Genomic DNA, 22,606 nt, shown 5'->3' with positions numbered 1-22,606 from the left:
ACAGGAATCATGGCCAAAACTCTGCAAAAGCGGGAAAATTTGGACCATGTGATTTAATAGAGATTGATCTGACAGAGTCCTTTATTTGTCATTTGCATGGTGTACACAAAAACGAAATTGTGTTTCACACATCCACTACTCAGTAATTCAGTGCAATAGTAACTAATCAAAAGAGCACAGTTCAAATATAAATATACTAAAATACACTTAAAAAATCAAAAATACATTTAAATAATAAATAATAAAGTTCAAATCATGTTCTCTGGTTAAACAGTCTAATAGCTGTGGGGAAAAAGCTGTTTAGTAGCTAGTTCTTATACTTCTGTATCTTTTACCAGACTGAAGGAGTATGAACATGTCACGTGAGAAATGAGTAAACTCCTTCATAATACTATTTGCTCTATGCACACAGCCCTCTGTGTAGATGTCCTGAATACGTGGCAGTGAAGCACCAATGATTTTTTCAGCAGTTCTCACAATTCTGTTCAGTTTATGTCTCTCCTCTGCCGTACTGTTTCCAAACCAGCAAGAGGTGCAATATGTGAGAATGCTCTCAATAGTGCCTCTATAGAACATGGTCAAGGCTGGAATAGGGAGATCCACCTTCTTCAGTCAACAGAGAGAATGAAGACGCTGTTGGGCCCTCTTGATTATAGCTGTTGTGTTGTCACTGGAGGTTAGCTCATTGGTCAGATGGACACCCAAGAACTTTGCACTGTGTACTATATCCACCTCAGAACCGCTGATGGTCAGTGGGAGATGGTGCCGACGACTAGTCCCCCTGAAGTCGACAACCACCTCCTTGGTTTCATTGGTGTTAAAGACAAGATTGTGTGTTTTACACCATGCTGTCAACTTTTCCACCTCCTCTCTGTAAGCCGACTCATCATTGTCAGTGATGAGGCCAAGAACTGTGGTGAAATATGATTTCTGCTAAAACTAGCAGAACAGTCATGTGTCAACAAAGTAAACAGTAAAAGGGCTAAGTACACACCCTTGTGGTGATCCCGTGCTCATTGTAATTGATATACATATATTGATATTTTGTTACCTATTCTGACTGTCTGCCGCATCGCCGTCAAAAAGTCAAAAATCCATCTAGACATGCCAAGATCCACTCCCAACAATAGCAACTTTTAATAAGTTGTTGTGGCAGAATTGTATTAAAAGCGGAGCTAAAATCAATAAATAAAATGATTGCTTAAGTGTTCCTGTTTTCCAAATGTGTCAAACTGAGGTGAAGCAGGGTAGATAGAGCATCCTCAGTTGATCGGTTTGCTCTATATGCGAACTGCAATGGGTCCAAACTGGTTGGGAGACATGATTTGATGTGGTTCATAACAAGCATTTCATAACTATTGGGGTCAGGGCTACAGGACGATAATCATTCATGGTGGCTGGATTTGGCGTCTTGGGCAGAGGTATTATAGTTGCACTCTTGAAACAGATGGGCACTCTGGCTTGGCTGAGGGAGATGTTAAATATGTCTGTGAAGACATCCTTCAGCTGTTCTGCACATTTCTTCAGCACACCTTTCGAGGGTTAATTTTTGAGAAAACCCTCTTCCCGCTGTCTGACGTCAGCTGGAATGCCTGGTTGATGGGAGGCAGCACCTACCTTTGTGCAAGTTTATCATCTGTAATCTTAAACATAGAGAAAAAGGTGTTACGATTATCTGGTAGAGAGGGATCATTTTCTGTTGTCCGGACAGTAGGCGTATAGCCTATAGCTGTCTGAAATCCCTGCCATAACCGCCTTGTTTCCCTGGAATCATTAAAATTACTTGACAACTTTTTTCCATACTCTCTTTTAGCCTCTTGAATTGGTCTCTTTAGATCATTTCTCACTAAATTGTATGCTTCAGTATCACCGGATCTAAATGCAGCACCCAGAAGCCTTAGCAATGTTCGAACCTTTGATGTAAGCCAAGACTTATCATTTGGACGCAGCTTGACAGTTTTTGTAACATCACGTCATCAATGCATTTGCTAATAAATCCCAACACAGTCTCTCTATATTCCTCTAGGTTTGTACAGTCCTCCGATGTTGCTGCTTCCTTAAAAATGTTCCATTGTGTACACTCAAAGCAGCCCTGTAAGGATGAGAAAGCCTCCTGTGGCCACACTCTAATTTCCTTGACCAATGGTGGCTCCTGTCTCACTCTAGGTCTGTATTCAGGTTTCAACAGAATAGTCAAATGATGAGAGCTGCCAATATGAGGTAATGGTGCTGCAACATATGCATTCTTGATGTTTGTGTATAGATGATTGTTTTGAGTGTTGAGTGTTTTGTAAAGTTCTTCCATAGCCTGGTTTACATCTGCATTTGGACGAACATGCACTGCAGTAATAAAAATTGCTGCCAGTTCACGTGGTTAATAAAAAGGTCTGCATTTCACCGTCATAAGCTCCACATCAGGAGAAGAGAATTTAAAAATCGTCCTATCATCATAGCACCACAAATTGTTTGTGTAAATTGCCAGGCCTCCTCCTCGGAGCTTACCCGATATTGACATCACTCTATCCACTCTATGGAGTATTAACCCCGCTAGCTCAATTCTGGAGTCTGGTATTTTGTCCGTCAGCCACGTTTCTTTAAACACAAAGATGCAACAATCCCGTACTCCACGCTGTAATGATCTCCAAAGACTGATGTAATCCATTTTAGTGTCCAATGAACGAACATTCACCAACAGGACCGAGGGAACAGCCGGATTGCAGGGGTTAGCCCTTAGCCTAATGCTAAGGCCTCCTCGCTTCCCCCGCTTACGTGTTCTGTCACGGCGCTGGCGATGATGCTTCCTCGTCGCGGTGGCTCCAAGTGAAACCGGTGTGCAGCCTCAGCGTAGCAGTCTTAGCTTGCTAAGCCGATATAGAATAAGATCACAAGTTGATTTATGAATGGGGAGGAGAAATTTACAACGCCTTGAGCAAAGACAATATCTAATTGGTTAAGACACCATTTGGGAGGTGTCCCACAGCATGGTTTAAATACTCAGGACACCATCAAATTTTGCTTTTAGCTTTTCGTCTTTAAGCTCTTTAGCTTTTTGGTCATGACTTGTAGTCACGCTTTTAGCTTTTGCTTTTAGTCATGTCTGCTTTTAGATCCCTTTGGTTCTTTAGCTTCATGGTCATGCCGTGCTTTTAGTCATCACTTTTAGGCATGCTTTTTGTCATTACTTTTTGAATTTTTTGAGTGCTGTTCCAGCGTGCTTCTGTCTCCATGCCCACTTCAACTTATAGGCTAGTGACAATGCCCCTGAATTTTTGAGACTAAACCCAACAATGTTTTTCCTCATCTCTAAGGTCTCCCATATATGAAATGGATTCTTGGCAAAAAATATTTTACTGGTAAGATTGTTAAATTAACTGATATTGTTATTCACCCCAAAACCAATAAAGGACTAAAATATAGCCTGTCCGTATGGGAGTTAAGGCATATAAACTAATGCAGATCAATCACACAAGCTCTGAGAGCTTTGAAACTTGACATGTTTGTAGGCAGGAAGTTGATTCAACTACTAGAAAAGACTGGATGTAAATATATTTATGTATGGAATAAATAGAGGCATGTAAACACATACCTAAAATGTGCGGACATGCACAAATTTAATATCTTATAGGCGTGACGAGGAGAAATGCCATCTAGTCTCGTCAAACTTTACTTTTAATCTTTTACTTAAGTTATTTTTTTCCATTGAGAGTTTTCATGTCCTGAGTTAAGGTTTGTCTATCGCTGTGTCTCTGAGTCTGACCTCAAGTCAGAACTAATACACCCTACAGCACCCTACAGCATACTCCCACAATATAATATGCCACACACTGCACTTTAACGTTTATAGCTCAACACTGCACTATACATACACACTGCATTTGGTTGCACTTTATTTTACAGTACGTGTACTAACATGTACTATAGTGTACTTCCAGTGTATTTATCTAAGAAAGTTCTGGTAATACAAGGTAACTACATGGCGTAGGGTCAGGTTTAGGGGTAGGTTCAGGGTTAGTACCTAGTTATTACATAGTAATTACTATAATAAGTACATATTATGTACATGAGGAACAGGACTGTAAAATAAAGTGCTACCCTGCATTTAATACAATAACCTACCCATTACCACTGGATACCATCTATGACATTTCTGTATCCAGTTCACGTACACTCTGTTGCACCTTAGCATATTTTTATGCGTGTATATGTTTACAGAATGCAGAAAGTGTACATTCTGTTTGTAGTGTACATTGTATAGTACATATAGTACATTGTACATTTCATGTATAGTGTTTCATTTGTAGTGCTAACTGTATGTAAATACATATTGTGTATAATGTATAGTGTTAAGTGTAAGTTTGTCTAATAGTACACTGTGTGTACTGACCATATGTATGGGCATATTGCACACTTTCACCTGTTGAAGTCTGTTGGTTATATGTTAACTGTTCTGCAATTTCTGGAGCAAGCTCCCAAGAATTTCACTCACCAAGGCACATGTGCTGTGGTGATGTGACAATTAAAGTGACTTGACTTGAGTGACTGTCTAAAACTTCAACCTGCCCACAACTCCGCATCTTCAGCCATAAGTACAACCATTAGCTTTTCCCAAGATGTCACTTCAACGACTACTTAACTTCCAGCTAATCAGTAACCTCGAGAAGCCCCATTTTTGGTAATGATGACAACAAAGGGAATCCCCTAAACAAGCTATGCAATGAACTGGTGCATTTGATAGTCATTTTTTGGTTTTATTACCAAAGGCTGGGGATAACAGGACTCACCACATCAGGCTGACAAAGAACTAAAAACAGAAATCACTTAAATACACAGGACTTGATGAGGGGAAGATGATTGACACCTGTAACTAATGAGACAATAAACATAGGAAACACCTGGGGCTAATGAACTCAATACAAAGAGACAGAAAATGGGTAAAAGAGCACATAGGGAGCAAAACACACACAAAACATGGAGCAGAGACTGACAATATCAGAATTTTTATGTTTGTACAGTATTTTTGATCAGATAAATGCACAATGTATTCTACATGATGCAAGATTAATTTCAGTGTCTTTAGATGGCATGAGAAACATAAAATTGTCAAACATCTTCACTCTAACCTGTTGTGGTGGTGGGATCTCTCACTTTCCTGAGGAGTAAATCTCCAGTCAGGTCTCAAATCCAACAAACTGTTGCAGCCTTTTGAGACTTTTGTGATCAGAGTGATACATGGATAGCCTATACATAAGGCACATGCAAATACATGGATATTTCTCTTAGTTACCCTTGTTTCAATTATGATTCAAGAGCACTTGGAAGAGCTCAGTATATTTAAAAGTTTTCAAACTACCAGAGGGAATCTGCACTGGGGATGGTGGTTAAGCTCCCCAATCTCCCTTATCTCTCTCTACAGAGAGCCACTTACAAATCCAATTCAACAGTGTGTTCATTGTCATTAAGAAGGTCACAGAGCAATTAAAGGTAATTTGGCATCTCCACCTTTTGCACTCGGAGACCATAAAATACACCTAAAAATTGCGAACTGTAATACTAATACTAATACTAATATAATATTAGATAGATTTTGACAGCTGTAACACACTCCAAAAAAGTTGAGACAGGCAAAAATAAAAGTTAATATATTATAGAATATCCAAATTAAACTGTTTTAACTGTTTAATTTAGTGTAACATTTAATTGCACTAAATGTTCTTAAGTTCGGTTTATTTAAGATGTTTAGTTTAACTACCGCATCCACCTGAAAGTTCACATAACAGAGCCTAATCTGATAAAATCAACAAATTTGCCAAAATCATGTTTTTACAAGCGTTTTTACAATTGTTTTTACAAGTAGATTCAGTGATTACTTCACAGTTCACAGCAGGTGAATTGGTAATGGGTGAGGGTATCATGTTTGGGTGTAAAAGGAGCATCATTGCAAGCAACGCTGGATTATGGCTCATCACTTTGTGCCACATTCATGAGAAGTGTCACACAAATCAAAACTTCCATTTCTCAATGCAAAATCACCAACTATAACTACTATACATATTGTGAAAGGATTCAGGGAATCCAGAGAAATCTCAGTCTGTGCAGGAGAAAGCTATACCTCAATTCAATGCAGTGATTCCGCTGGGTTCTCTGGGCCCTAGATCATCTCAGATAGTCAAAAAAGATTGTGGAAATGTGTGCCGTGGTCAGATAAATCTGCATTTCAACTTTTTTCTAAGAAAAACTGATATCGAGTTCTCAATCCAAAGACCAAAGACCATCCAGAATTTCATCAGAGACAGATGCAAAAGCAAATCTGTCTTGGTATGGGGGTGCAGCAGAGCAAACGGCATGAGAGACTGGAATATTTGAGAAGATATCATTGACATGGAGGCATATATTGAGATGTTCAGAGACATATACTGCTATCAAGATGAAGTCTTTCATGGGAAGCCCATGGTTATTAGATCAAGACAATGTCAGCTCTCATTCTTCTTGTGCTATAACAGGATGGTTTCATAGACAGAGGGTATGTACTAGACTTGCCTGCAGTCCAGATCCGTCTCCTATGGAAAATGTATGAACAGTCATGAAAAGGAGAATCAGACAACAACGATCACAGACTCCACAGACATCTGAAGTTTTGTATCAAGCGAGACTGGACAAAAATGTGCTTGCAAAACTTTAACAGTTTGTATACAAATAAACACTGTAATTAAAAGGAAAGCTGATGTGACACAGTTGTAAATATGCCTCTGTCCCAACTTCACAGGTGCGTGTAGAGAGGGTATTTGGTGATCTCGACGGTGGAGCGCGCGATAGCGATGCAATTGTGTCCTAAGTCTGCCTCCTCCTGGCATGAAGACCCAGTACTGCCTTCCCGGGCCTGTAGGCATTCGTCGAGTTAGACCGACCTCATTGGTGACACATCCTGCCCTGGTGGCCAGCTTTTCTGCGGTTTGCATTCCAAGGACGGGCATATCAGTACAAGGTCCAGCCCTTCAGGCTAACCCTGTCTCCCCGTCTCTTCACGAAAGTCGCGGAGGCGGCTCTTCTTGCCCTCAGAGAGCAGGGTTTTTGCACTCTCAATTATCTATACAATTGGCTGATACTACCACAATCTCTGGATCAGTTGTGCGAGCACAGGGACTAGGTGCTCCAGCACCTCAGCCTGTTAGGCCTTCGAGTCATCTGAGAAAAGAGCAAACTCTCAACGACGCAGAGGATCTCTTTTCTTGGTATGAGTTGGATTCGGTTGGATTCGGAACAGACGTGTCCAGACCTTTGAAAACTCCATGTCTGGTCCCTGGGTGGGACATGGAGGTTTTAGGTGACCTACCCCGGGAGGTAGTGAATAACATCACTTCAGCAAGAGCACCGTCTACGAGTCACGATAATGCCTTGAAGTGGAACCTGTTCATCGAGTGGTCTTCTTCTCACCAACAGGACCCCCGAAGATGCCCGAGTGCGGTCATGCTTTCCTTTCTGCTGCAAGTTCTGGAGCGAAGGCTTTCTCCCTCCACCCTCAAAGTCCAGGTTGCCGCTATTGCTGTGTACCAGGACTCCGTGAATGGGAAGTGTTTAGGTTCCTTAGGGGGGTCTGGAGGTTAAATACTTTCCGGCCCCCCTCTATACCCTCTTGGGACCTGACTCTAGTGCTTAAATCACTACAGCAGGGCCCATTTGAGCCTTTGCATTCAGTTGAGCTAAAGTTTCTTTCATTGAAAATTCTGCACCTGCTTGCACTGGCCTCCATTAAAAGAGTAGGGGACCTGCATGCATTTTCAGTCGACGATTCGTGTCTAGAGTGTGGGCCGGCTGACTCCCAGGTAATCCTGAGGAGGTTCCCACTACACCCTTCAAAGACCAAATGGTGAACCTGCAAGCATTGCCCCTGGAGGAGGCAGATCCAGTCCTGGCTTTGCTCTGTCCTGTCCGAACATTGAGATGCTACGTAGACTGGACACAAAGCTTCAGGACCTCAGACCAGCTCTTTGTCTGTTACGGAGGCCGGCAGAAAGGGAATGCCGTCTCTAAGCAGAGGATGGCCCACTGGATTGTGGGTGCTATAACCCTTGCTTATCAGTCACAGGGTGTGCCCTGCCTGTTCAGGTTGCGAGCTCACTCAACTAGAAGTGTTGCATCCTCCTGGGTGCTGGCTCATGGCACCTCACTGACAGATATTTGTAGAGCTGCAGGTTGGGCGATCCCTAACACCTCAAATGGGTAGTGGCACTGAGATACCCCGGTTAGTGTTGGCTTGCTTAAACTGCTCCAGAGTGCCCGTACTGTAGACCTTGATGAGATCCTCCATCACCCTAGGCAGCTGGATGCAGCGGAATGTCCGGTGCCAGGCCTTCATGATGAATCCGCGAGAACCGTGGAAGGCTTCCATATTGAGACCTAAGCGGTAGTCATATGTGTATAGTCCACGGTATAGCCTTAGAGCCCATGTTTCCCCAGAAGACTTCTGCCTTCCCAAGAGTGTTTTAATCACCTCAAATTTCTCTATATACACCTAAAAGGATGTTATATGTGAATTTGCTCCCAGAAACTCCTTCAGGAAGGATGGGGCCTCCGTAGCGTCCCTATTCAAAGTGGAATGGGAAACGTTTTCCCAGTGTTATCCAGTCTCACCCAGTGAGGTAGTGCTTTGACAATGGTGAGTGGAACTACTTGTTCCGAGCCACGGCCTATGCCTAATAGGGGCGCAGGTGGCTCGCACAGGGCACTAAAAGGGGCAGCACCCATGGTGCTTTGTAGGGATCCCAATTTCATTGGTCACCAACGTGACGTCGAGAGTGACCAACTGAAAGGGAATTTCTCGGTTATGTATGGTAACCTTTGCTCCCTGAAGAAAGGAACAGAGACGTTATGTCCCGTCACCACGGTTGCTGTACCACCGCTGAGCCAGTGGTCTCCAGCTCGGCTCCTCAGAGAAAACCTGTTATGCATTGCATCTGCTGCCTTATCGCTGTGATCATCAGCAGCTGGATGCAATAATCGCATGCCAATGTGCATTGGCTCATTTAGTTTACACTCAAAGTAGATCGGTCTATCGAAGCGATATCACAATTTCGTCAGTCACTGACTTGACATCTCCGTTCCCTTCTTCAGGGAACGATGGTTACCATATGTAACCAAGACGTTATCTGATGTTCTCTGTGAGCATCGGACTGAACTCAGGGCATCAGAAAGAAAATGGCACAAATCAAAAGATCCATCAGACTTTGCTTTAGTCTTTCTCTGCTGAAGTCCATACTGCAAAATCTTCATACTTCATAAAAACAAGATCAACAGCGCTCCAGAATAATTTCTTCAAAACATTCAGTTCTCTCCTATGTCTCCCTTCACCACCTACCACCACTTTTATAACAGCAGATGATTTTGCCACATTATTCACAGACAAATCTAGAACAATTAGTAGTCAATTCTCAGCCCCAAACACATAGGACTTCAAATCAACCACATCAACTAAACTAAAACTCCCATTTTCTCCTTCTGCCCCCTCACTGAGGCAGAAGTATCAAAACTTCTCCTCTCTAGCCGTCCTTCAACATGCCCTCTAGACCCAATCCCCTCACACCTTCTCCAAACAATCTCTCTTACACTCTCACCAGCAATCACACATATCTTCAACACATCTCTCCTCACAGGCACTTCCCCACCTTTATTCAAGCAGGCTCGGGTAACCCCACTGCTCAAAAAACCTACATTTACACACTTCACTTACAGATACAGACCTGTCTCTTTCTTTCCATTCAAAGAGAAAACTCTTGAATGCGTTGTTTTAACCAGGTATCATTGTTTCTTTCACAGAACAACAAACTGGACACTAACCAGTTAGGTTTCAGAAGTGGCCAGTCACAGAAGCCTTGCAGATGTCAAAAGCTGATTCCAAATCATCAGTTCTTATTCTGCTGGATCTGTCTGCTGCTTTTGACACTGTCAATCATCAGATCCCCTTGTCTGTACTGTCTTCACTACACATTACAGGGATTCCACTTCACTGGTTTGAATCCTATCTCACTGGTAGGTCTTTCGGGGTGGCCTGGGGAGGAGCTGTCCTCCAAAGCACATCAACTAATCTCTGGGGTTCCTCAGGGATCAGTTCTTGGACTCCTCCTCTTCTCCATACACACTACATCATAGAGGCACATGGCTTCTCATACCATTGCGATGCTGATGATGCACAGCTCTATCATTTATTTCAACCAGAAGATCCAACGGTAGCTGGACAAATCTCAGGGTGCCTGCCGGACATCTCGGCATGGATGAAAAAGTATCACCTACAGTTCAACCTGGCAAAGAATGAGCTTCTTGTCTTCCCTGCCACTCCAACTCTACAGTATGATTTCACCATCCAGCTAGGTTCTTCTAAAATTACCCCATTGCAATCTTGGTGTAATATTTGATGACCAGCTGACCTTCAAAGGCCACATTGCCAAGATTGCTCGATCTTGCAGGTTTGTGAGGTTTCAGTGCATCTCTTGAAGATGATGTGGAGTTGTATTACTACTTGAGGCCTACAATGTCTCAAGAAAGGCTTTGCAGTCTTGGGGGGACAAGGGGTATTTTTCTGAGGGACAATGTGGGACACATTGCGCAGCGGTGCCCCCACCCCATGGGCAGACTCACTGATAGTGGTTTACCCATTTCTAGTACATACCACCTTACATGGTATATTAATAATGCCCTATTCCCCTAAACGTGTTATTGCTGATGTATGCTCATGACAGAATTGACAGATGCACTTCCACTTATGATTTAATTTAGCTATTTAATTTGATTTATTTTTCATTACAATTTATTCATTTTAAATAAATTATAATATAAAATTATAGGATTAAAATGATTTGTAGTTGCTCAATACCACAGGAACAGAAAAAAAAAGTCTAAACTCACAACTCCAGAGGTTCACGGAACGAGAAGGGGGAGAAAGGATGGTGAACTTGCATTTTAGTAAAGGCAGGCGCATGAAAAAAAAAAGTTTAATACAGGACACACCTTCTCTTTTTTAATTGATGATGGCGGTGCCTCACTTTCTCCATTTTTCGAATTGAAAAGCATGCATCTAAAAGTTCCTTCCCAGTGTGTCTGGTATGCACGTGCGTGCGCTGTCATGACAACAACGAAAAAGTTGACATCAACCTAGTCAGCAGTTCAACTGAGGGGTGGGTGTGGCAACAGTAGCGTGCTGAACTGTCAAGTAATGTTCGTTTGGCTGCCTGGGGCGCGACGATATAGAGCGACCAACTTTTTTTGAGCAAGCATTGATTATGCGTGACACAGTCTCAATATGTGGGATGCATAAATTGGGCTTCAAACGCTGTGCGCGCACACGCTACGCAGTACGGGTGGTCACCCTAGAGGCAAAGCTGTGCACCCGCTGCACCTTGCTCTATCGAAACGTGCTAGCTTATCGAAAAATGCTACCGTGGAGACATAGGGCCTCATGTACAAAGCGTGCGTAAGTTACGCACAGAAAAGTGCCGTAGGCTTCGATCATTGTCACGGGTGGTCCACTAAAAAATTTAGGCCTAATTACAAACCCACCTTTTCTTGTGAAATATTGGGTAACATACTGTCGACCCTTTGCCTCTTTCACTTCTCTTATTTTTTTCTCTTTCCGTTTTTGCGCTATAAGTGAAGTCAAGCTGTCAAGCTTTATATCCCAGGGAGATCGAGGGACATAAAGAAACAAGTAATGAATTACTGAAAAACTTTTGATAAAATACTCCGATAATCTGTTTTAATTACAGTATTACAACATTTTTAGAAAGTGTTTTATTTTTAATGCTAGATGCAGTCAAGAACATCAAGATTAGGTTGAAATCAGGATAAAATTCATAAGATTGAGCAATATCATAGAAAAAAAATCCCTATGTTACGAAATTGTTAAGAAACAAATAAGTCAATGTGTATGGTATTAATGGAATGCACCATGACAGTTATTACACAATGTTTTCAGCAATATTTCATTCTCTTTATCAAATGGAAAGAGCTCTACTTAGGTTTTTGTTGATTTTACACAGATGTTTTACTCAGAAACAGGGATAGAGCAGACTCTATGAAGTTTTTTTTGGTGCAAAACAACTGAGCGTCTGTGACAGTGGAATTTGTAGTTGTAGAGAATAGCCATACGTCACAGACAAAAGTTGCAAACTTGTCATTTTTATTTTTCCTCTTCCACAAACACAACACAATAGTTACATCTTCTTGAATCCTTTACTGCAGGTGCACAAATCCTATTCTACAAATCACAAAATCAAGAAACTTGTATGCTCACATGTGTTGCTACTATTGCTGCAGTGAATATGGGGCAAAACACATTCACACATCACATTCACAAGTCAAGGACAAATTTTGTACATCGGCAAAATCACTATGTGATTTCTTGCATGAGATTTTTACATTTGTAGAATGTTTTCTTACATGTAAAGGGGTGCATCTCCATAAATTTGAAGGTCATGGAAAAGTTTAATTATTTCAGTAATTCAACTCAAATTGTGAAACTTGTGTATTAAATAAATTTAGTGCACAAAAAACCCACCAATTCACTATCTACACAAATTAGAATATTGTGACATGCCAATCAGATAATCAACTCAAAACACCTGTAAAGGTTTCCTGAGCCTTCAAAATGGTCTCAGATTGGTTCACTAGGCTACACAATCATGGGGAAGACTGCTGATCTGACAGTTTTCCAGAAGACAATCATTGGCACCCTTCAATAGGAGGGTAAGCCACAAACATCCATAGAGTGCTGTATCCAAGCATGTTAATATAAAGTTTAGTGGAAGGAAAAGGTGTGGAAGAAAAAGATGCACAACCAACCAAGAGAACCGCAGCTTTATGAAGATTGTTAAGCAAAATCGATTCAAGAATTTGAGTGAACTTCACAAGGAATGGACTGAAGCTGGGGTCAAGGCATCAACAGCCACCACACACAGATGTGTCAAGGAATTTGCTGAACCACAGACAACGTCAGAGGCCTCTTACCTGGGCTAATGAGAAAAAGAACTGGACTGTTGCCCAGTGCTCCAAAGTCCTCTTTTCAGATGAGAGCAAGTTTTGTATTTCATTTGGAATCCAAGGTCCTAGAGTCTGGAGAAAGGGTGGAGAAGCTCATAGTTGCTTGAAGTTTACACAGTCTGTGATGATTTGGGCTGCAATGTCATCTGCTGGTTTTGGTCCACTGTTTTTTTAAAACCAGAGTCACTGCACCCATTTACCAAGAAATTTTGGAGCACTTCATGCTTCCTTCAGCTGACCAGCTTTTTGAATATGCTTATTTTATATTCCAGCAGGATTTGGCACCTGCCCACACTGTCAAAAGCACCAAAATTAGGTTAAATGGCCATAGTGTTGGTGTGCTTGACTGGCCAGCAAACTCACCAGACCTGAACCCCATAGAGAGGAAAATGAGAAACAAAAGACGAAACAATGCAGATGAGCTGAAGGCCACTGTCAAAGAAACCTGGGCTTCCATACCACCTCAGCAGTGCCAAAAACAGATAATCTCCATGCCATGCCGAATTGAGGCAGTAATTGAAGCAAAAGGAGCCCATACCAAGTACTGAGTAAATGTAAAGTAAATGAACATATATACTTTCGAGAAGGCCAACAATTCACTAAATGTTTTTATTTTATTTATTTATTTTTGTTAAATGAGAGCCAAAATCATCACAATTAAAAGAACCAAGGACTTAAACTACTTCAGTCTGTGTGCACTAATTTTATTTAATACACAAGTTTCACAATTTGAGTTGAATTAGTGAAATAAAGGAACTTTTCCATGACATTCTAATTTATTGAGATGCACTTGTATATTTTTTTTCTTGGATGCTTTTTCTAGCACAAACTCAAGTGCATAACGACAACGGTGTGAATCTGCTGCTACGAGCATCAAAGCTGTTTTTCACTTGCAAATGACAAGTTTTTTTGATTTGTGCATCTGCAGGGGAAACAGTGGGCACTGTTCAGAGACCAGAGAGTTTTGGCCAATCAGAAGAGCTAGTTTTGGCACCTATCAGCAGAAATAAAAGAAAAAAAAAAACACTTTGTGAGCTGCTAGAATCTTCCAAAGCAGATAGTATCTTTTTCTGATATCACCATTATACTGTACATTTGTTTATAGTTTAAATATTAAATGAGTTTAGCTCCAACCCTGATAAAACTCACCTGTAGCATTGTAGAGATTGCTGTAAATTTTACAGTAGATCGATGTATTATTATTGTATTTTCATTTAAAGTATTATTACTGTATTGTCAGTGTTAGTACAGTTCAGTTTTTGTGTATTTGTATTTTTCCTGTATAAAACAATCCAATTGCAATACAGCACTGTAAACCATATTTTTTTACAACCCCAACCACATAATCACAATAACTCATTAGCATTTGTCTTGATAATATTCTTTCACAATCTTATTTTTGTAAATGTAGTTGCAATAAGCAAACATAGTTTTTTTTGTCTCCCATGTTTCTTAAAGTATGTAGAAGTGAAGATTTGTTTAAGTGTGTATAACCACAACTAAATACATAAGCTAGTTTCAGCTATTTTTATGAGGAGAATGTACTGCAGTCATATATGCATCAGTATGTCTGAGATCATCTGCATTATCTCTGTCTTGCTTTTACAGCTGCTAAATGTAACCTCTGACTTTTATCTCAAAAGAAGATACTTTGAAGAATGCTGGTAATCAAAACCAAGAAGATTGTCAGGTATGTTAGGTATACGCTATTTAAGTTTTGGTCTCTCTTTACAATAAGGTATCATTAGTTAACATTAGTAAACGTTGAAATTTACATTAAATAACAATGAGCAATACATTTGTTACAATATGCATTCATCTTTGATACTGTTAAAAAAAACTGTTCTTTGTTAGTTCATGTTAGCTCTGATCCATTAAATAATGTCAACAAGCACAATTTTTGTTCTTAATAATGTATTAGTAAATGTTGAAATTAATTAGTTTAATATATTAACTACATATATATAAGACAACATTCTACAAGTGTGCAAATCTCATTGCAAGAATTCACATACTGATTTGCGGATGTACAAAATTCATCCATGACTTCACATTTTTTAGGTGTGTGAATGTGTTTTGCACCTTATTCACTGCAGCAATAGTAGCAAAAGTGAGTTTCTTGATTTGTGATTTGTAGAATAGGATTTGTGCACCTGCAGTAAAGGGTTCAAGAAGGTGTAACTATTGTGTTGTGTTTGTGGAAGAGGAAAAAAAATCTACAACTTTGCAACTTTTGTCTGTGACTTCAAATTTACTGGTACACATGTGGCTACTACACGTACTACTTCTGTACAACTACAAATTCCACTGTCACGGACGCTCAGTTGTTTTGCACCAAAAATACTTTCATAGCACTCATGCATACAAATGTTCTCCAACACTCTAGACTCTGCTCAAAGCTACATTATTGTCAATGATTAAAGAGAAGAAAGCAATGCCAACAGAAAGTGTATATTTTAAGGGAAAAAATGCACTGCTCTGTTTAACATTAAAACATAACAGAACAATAACATCTTACAACACAAGCTGAGGCCTGACTGTGCAGTGACTGAGCATAAATGGCCAAATTAGGAGGAGCTTTATGTAAAGTGATTTAGATAATTTCATCTTCTTCTTCTTTTGTTTTTATTGGCGACTGGCAAACAACTTTCGAGTGCATAACTGCCACCCACTGATTCGTAGTGTGGACTAAGGATCTAAATCACCACACACACACACACACACACACACACACACTCAGATTCTATGTATTAATCTCGTTGATCGTAAATACTCTAGAAGTAGACTCCAACCCTTATCATCTGCAGATTCTTTACAAATATCGTTTATATTTTGCACTCCATTCTCTCCTAGTGTATTCTTTAAAATTTCTCTCACTGAATCATACTTCTGGCAATGCAATAAAACTCTACTGTTTCTTCCTCTCCACAATATTCAAACCTTCCATTATTATGCTTCCCAATCATGTATAGAGACTTGTTTAGACCCGTGTGACCATTTGTTATTCTTTCAATAACCTTCCCCATTTTCTATTTTGTCCTCCAGTTCACATCTTTCCAACTAATGGACTATTTAAAAAAAAAAAAATCTCCCTTTGCTTTCTTTGTTCCATTGATTTTGTCACATCTTTTTGATCTGTCCCCACCTTAGTTTCTGACTTGCTAATATTTATGTGCTTATTTCCACTCTTCAAAGCACATTTAGCTGCTTTATCTGCCTTGTCATTCCCATCAATTCCAACATGTGCAGGGACCCAAACAAACCTTACAGACAAATGTATTTGGTGAATTCTGAATAAAGATTGTAGTATTTCATACAATAAGTCCTCTCTACTCCTGGAGTTGCAAAATTTTAAACTCATTAATGCTGCACATGAATCTTATGCAATTACCACTCTCTGGCCTGACCTCCTCTACCTATTACAAAGCAATAATCATGGCCATCATTTCACATGCATATACAGATATATCATCGGTAAGTCTCTTTCCACACTCAACATTAAACTCAGGGATTACTACTGCTGCTGCTGTTCTACCTGTTTTAGGATCTTTAGAACCATCGGTATAAATATGTAAATAACCATAATAATTTCCTCTTATAATATTAATATCTCATCAATTCAAGGAGGCTAAACTCTATCTCTGGCTGTGGTAAAAACCAAGGAGGTACAGCTAGGCAGAACTGCAGTTGGATAGTAATTCCTCTCCATTATACCCATCTCACTTGCCTTATATATATATATATATATATATATATATATATATATATATATATATATATATATATATATATATATAGTTTTCAAACTAGACCAGTCAGCTCCCCACTCTGATCCCACCAAACATCTCATCACATTTTTAGATAGGTTTAAAAACCCTTTTTACACTTGTTTATGCCATTAATATGTACCTTCCATGTGAGCCTAGCATCGAACCACACTTTCTAAAAATCTGAACGAGTCTATCCTTTCCAGCTCCTTGCCATATAAATATAGTTTGAACTCTAACTCTGCTCCAATTTGTTTCCTTGTAAAGAAGAGCGTTTTTGTTTTTTCAACAGACAATTGAAATCCCCATTCTAAAGACCACTGCTCCATTTAGATAATTTGTCGATACAATCTCAAGTTGACTGGGCGTAGTTTAAAAGTAATCCATCTGCGATTCCTGCAACTTTTAAGGCTGCATCAAAAGATACAACTTGACCTGACGAGTATGCCATTACGTCATCCCTGCCCAGCGAGGGTGAGTGTATGTGTGTGTGAGAGAGAGACGCCGAAAAATTACTGTCCCTCCGCCCCTGCAGTCATGCCACACTCTGGATTTCACTGTCAAGCGTCTTGAAAGAGAAAGAAATCGGACTTGGCCGGCATTAAGGACGACGGTGTTTAACGTGGAAGCGATAAACGCCGACACTTCCGCGGTTCAGAGGATTTGTTTGCTGGCGTGCTTGCGCGTGTTTGTATGTATGGGAGTGAAGTGGAGAAAGCGAGGAGAAGAAGAAGAGGAGGTAAGCCCGCAACGAGCTAGTGAAAATTCACCAACCTCAGACGGTCGTTTGTTTCTGTTCGCGACCATGAGCACGTGGTTAAATGTCTTTAGGAACGAGCAACTTGAAAGCGCGTGTTACTGCGCTCGTTTTGTCATAGAGCTGCAGTTTGCCGGGAGTTTGATATGGAGTTATCGCGCGCGCTACATATCTGCTGCAAAGTTGTTACCTCGCGCTGGATCAGGCCGTCATAAGAGTGACTGACAGGCAAGCAAAAAAAAAAAAATATATATATATATTTTGGGGAATAGCATTTATAACAGAAAATACCTTATTTTTTTTTGCATAAGTTAGTCCATCTTTCGCTTAGATATAGCTAGCTGCTATTGGATGACTAACTAGCTTGCCTGTGATGGAGCGAGTGCAGCCTGACCATAGACCGTATAAAAACACACATTGAAACTTCACTTGACATTCTCTAGATTTGTATTCGGTGTTCTTAAATTGGCATACAATTCAATATATGTAATCTAAGAAGAGCGCGGGTATCTGAATGAGATCAGTAGCAGTGTTGTGATGCATGAGAGGATGTGTTTACATACTGCAGGTCAAGAGTACCACGATAATTTAACCCCACAATTCATATGGCTTCCTTTAAGTGACCTTTTCACCCGCCAGGAAGTTTGAATTTACCACTAACGTTACAAGTTTGCTGTTTTTATAGGGAAAATGTAGTTTTGAATGACTTCTACTAGTTTACAAAATGAGTGTCGGCAGACTTTAATACCCCCGCCCCCACACACCTTTATAGCATATGTAGTGGAATATGTTGAATGCTACATTAAGATCTATATTTTTTTTATCAAAAAGTCATAAACCAATCTTCCGGTGAAAATGTCAGATGGACTTCTCCAGTCATGTACTCTGCAATCTCACATTAATTTTAAGAAAAACGCCCACATCTCAAAATCCAGTCAACATCTGATAGATAGAACCAAGTCCCTGCACTTCATTTTCTTTTCTTTTTCAATAATCTGTTACTCTTGGATGACACAATAAAAAAATAATATTTCTGCTGTAACTTCTGTTATATTGGAACTCCAGCATGACTGGCTGAATAGAAAAAAATAATAAATTTGAAAAAGGTTTATACTATGAAGTGGCAGTACTTACCATACATTTTACAAGGTCAAATGTTTGGCAGTGGTACTGAGGATCTGCAAATCATTCCCCATTGTCTCAGTCATCTGTCCTTACACAGTGTCCACACCGGACGTGAAAAGTTGTCATTAGCTAAAGACTGTCTACACTTGACACGACAAAGGGACCGTTGAATATCATTTGAATTCTGTGTCAGCACGTCATAAACAAAACGCGGCAGCAGTTTACTGTCGGGATTTGTATTGTCATGCAGACAGCATCACTGATTATACTGAGTTCTGTTGACTGATCTATATATAATGAATCATTATTCTAGATCAGTGGTTCTATAGTATTTTGTCGCGCCGCTCACATCCAGTGTAAACACTTTGTTAGGAATAGTTACCGTATTTTTCGGACTATAAGTCGCACCTGAGTATAAGTCGCATCAGTCCAAAAATACGTCATGATGAGGAAAAAAACATATATAAGTCGCACTGGACTATAAGTCGCATTTATTTAGAACCAAGAGAAAACATTACCGTCTACAGCCGCGAGAGGGCGCTCTATGTTTTCAGTGTAGAATACAGGAGCACTGTGCAGCATAGAGCGCCCTCACGTGGCTGGAGACAGTAAAGTTTTCTCGTGGTTCATGTCTCTTAGTTCATTTCTCTTGGTTCATGTCAAATTAATTTTGATAAATAAGTCGCACCTGACTATAAGTCGCAGGACCAGCCAAACTATGAAAAAAAGTGCGACTTATAGTCCGGAAAATACGGTAGTTGTTTTCCCTTATAAGGATTAATGGTTCAGGCACACCTCCCCCAATCCCCGCCCCCGTCATCGTCCTTCATGATGTTTCACTTTAGACATCATCCGATGCCAAATTTGAAGACATCACCTAACCCTAGTAGAAAACATATCTTTCTTATCCATTTTAAACACTGATTATACCAATTTGTTTATTTTTTGTTTGTGGCCCTTTCATAATTAGACCCATGTGACCTATTTTTTGGGGGGTCAGTATAAAAAAAGAATATGCATCTTAATGTATTTAATATTAATGCATGCATGCATTTGTTATAATGAAATAAGATACATTTACTAACATACTGATCATCATTCAACCCATTTTGCTGGGATCACATCTCTCCACAGATGGTCAGGGAGGGATGCATTGAAAAATTCTATTTTCTCCTGTAAGAGGAAACATGTCCCTGAAACGGCTCTTGGGCAGAGATAAAATTCAGGATATTGGTCCTGTCGTTTGCAGCATGCTAAAGCAGGCCAGGCCATTTTGACAGTGATTTAGCACAGCATGGCCTAGTAGCATGACTGTAATTCAGGCTGGGCACAAGCTGACTCATGTACCACCGAGAGCCGGGCGGCTGTGAAGTGTGTAGAGGGAGAGTGTTCTAGCATCATGTTGCTTAAGCTTTTTCTTGTCATGCAACATCACAAGAGCTGTCAAATACATTAGCTGGAGCAGATATGTTTGGGGATGTGTGTGCAGAAGATTGATGTGTGGTGTTGCTGACGCAGGAGCCGGTGTTCTGATGTAGAACCCGGATGCGCTGTGCTTTGTTTACAAGGAATGCACACAAATGCGCCGTTGTACTGCCTTGAACATGCTTTGAGGTCTGACACAAAAGACCAGAAATTGTTGTATAAAGTTATTTTAGTTTTCTTTGTGCACAGCACAAGAAGTATTCTCGTAGCTTCATTAAAAAAAACCCACTGATGTCACATAGAATATTTTAACCATGTCCTTACCACTTTTCTGGACCTTGAACGTGGCAGTTGTGTTGCTGTCTATACAGGGTCAGAAAGCTCAAAAAGGGTTAGTTCACCCAAGAATGAAAATTCGTCCATCTTCTACTCGCCGTCGAAGCATCCTAGGTGTTTGTGAAATTGTCCTTGCTCTTCCAAGCCTTTCAATGGGTTAAGTGGGGGTCTGTTGTCAACAGTTCAGAAGACGTGAAATAAAGCACTAACCCTTTAATTTCTGTTCTAACTATTAACTAAGGTCTTATGGGTTTGGAATGACACGAGGGTGAGTAATTAATTACAGAATTAAACATTTTGGGGGAACTATCCCTTTAATAGTAGGGATTCACAATATATTGATAAGAGTTTGGTTAGCAGATGATATTTAATGATTTTTATTTGTTTAACAATATTTGTTGATATAAGATATTTATCTGTGGGTGCTCCTTTCTACCTCTTTTTAGTTTTAATATAGATTTTTTTTAATCTAACACTAAATAGCAGTACATTATTGCAGATATTTAACTTTTAAAGAGCACTATTTATTGAAGAGTGCTTTACCATCTTAACCTTTTTAACTTTCTCATTACCTGTTTATCTTAAAATAAATACATGTGCGTGTGTGTGCATGCTATTTTGCTAACCTTGAAATACTACATTAACCTCTTAGCTGCTGATATCTGTCTGTTTTATTGTTTACATCCCTCTGGGCCTTTAGTCCAAAATTGTGCTAATAATTATCATATGTTTACTTGAAATATCTTTAGAGAGGAATCTTTTTTTTCTTCTTTCTATTTTTACCCAAAATAAATGTGAGCATTATAGAGTGCTGAATATGTTTCATTCGTACTAGAAGCAGACAGCGTTCCCGCATAGAAATTCCTCAGATAAGATTCTTAAGAGTAATAAAATCATCAACAGTAGCACATCTGTAACTGAATAAAATGCAGATGCTACAATATGATTTTAAAGAAAAGAATATCCCGTTATTTTTTTGTTGCATCAGAAATACTTTTCAGTTCTTCGGGAAACATTCAGACCATTTTTGCTCCAGTTTGAAATCAGATAAACTAAACATACTTGTCTTCCTTCATTGAAATTGACCTTAGTAAAAATACTTGTCTCTTGTGGATCTTTTGTTTATCAATATCTGATTTCTGTTAAGTGTAATTGTTCCTTTTTTATGCACTGGTACAATTTACTGGCTAAAATACAAACTAAAGATAAATTTGTCTACAGCATTTATTTTTTTTCCTACTAGATTTCTTTAGATATCATATTTCATAATTGTGAATTATTTTGGCCATTGTAATTTTGTAGTGAAAAATCTGATCTAGTGACAGCCCTAATAGTGGTATAGTAACAGGGAACATGTAGGTTCTGATTGTAAACATGCATCAAATTGTGATGCTGCAGTCATTGATTCCTGTGTGCTATAGGTTGGATTTTCATGCTAAACACTATGATGATGCTGCATCTCCGCTATCTTACAATATTGGATTATTGCTGGGTCTGCTTTAAACAGATAATGTTTACCCATGATGAGATTGGATCTGATGGCTTTAAGGGACTAGCTTAACCATTTTAAAGTCCTGGTCATTGAAGCTTTTCTTTACTGTATCAGTGCCAGAGCGCCAGCTTTGTCTATTATTGACTTGAAAACAAAATGGCACAAAAAACAGAGGGAGGATTCGGTCCATCAGAAAGAATGAATCCCACAGGAGAACCTGTTTACAAGGTAACATGGTATCTCTGATATTCAGTGGCATAAAAAGACAAAGTTCAGTGTTTGCTGTGTTGTAGTTTCTGCTTTTGCTTTCTGAAGAGAAAGAGAGAAAACATGAAAGGAAAACAAGATTCAAAGCCCAAAGTGAGTTTGTAAGATGATGTTTGAATCAGTTCACTGAGGGAAAACTCGTTGAAATAATGAGAGGAAGTAAAGTGTAAAAGTAACTAGATTTATACTGTACACCAGGCAAGTTAAAGCACTACAATGACTTGAGGCTGTATTCACTGGAATCGTATCAATTTGTTAGTTTGCCGGAAGTAGTGCAATCTTAGCAAACGTTGTACATCAGAATTAAAATGGGGCATCCATTTATTGTCAGTGATCTAAAAAGCATTAAAGCAACATGTTGTAGACAGCATTTGAAATAATTAATTTTAATCGTTTCTCTTTATTCTTTTA

General features: G+C 39.6%; 1 protein-coding gene across 2 annotated transcripts in view; it reads left to right on the top strand.

Annotated features, from left to right (window-relative positions):
• Positions 1-17,246: 17,246 nt before the first annotated feature.
• Positions 17,247-22,606, top strand: part of LOC127941650 (mitogen-activated protein kinase 9) — an 18,097-nt gene continuing 12,737 nt past the window's right edge. For both annotated transcript variants that reach the window (XM_052536959.1, XM_052536958.1), the window contains exon 1: positions 17,247-17,532. The gene's annotated coding sequence lies outside the window, so the exon portion shown is untranslated. The remainder of the gene's footprint in view (positions 17,533-22,606) is intronic.

This window comes from Carassius gibelio, chromosome A21 (genome assembly GCF_023724105.1).
Source record: "Carassius gibelio isolate Cgi1373 ecotype wild population from Czech Republic chromosome A21, carGib1.2-hapl.c, whole genome shotgun sequence".
NCBI lineage: Eukaryota > Metazoa > Chordata > Actinopteri > Cypriniformes > Cyprinidae > Carassius > Carassius gibelio.
Note: the sequence above shows the minus strand (reverse complement) of the source record. Positions and strands in the feature narration are given on the sequence as shown.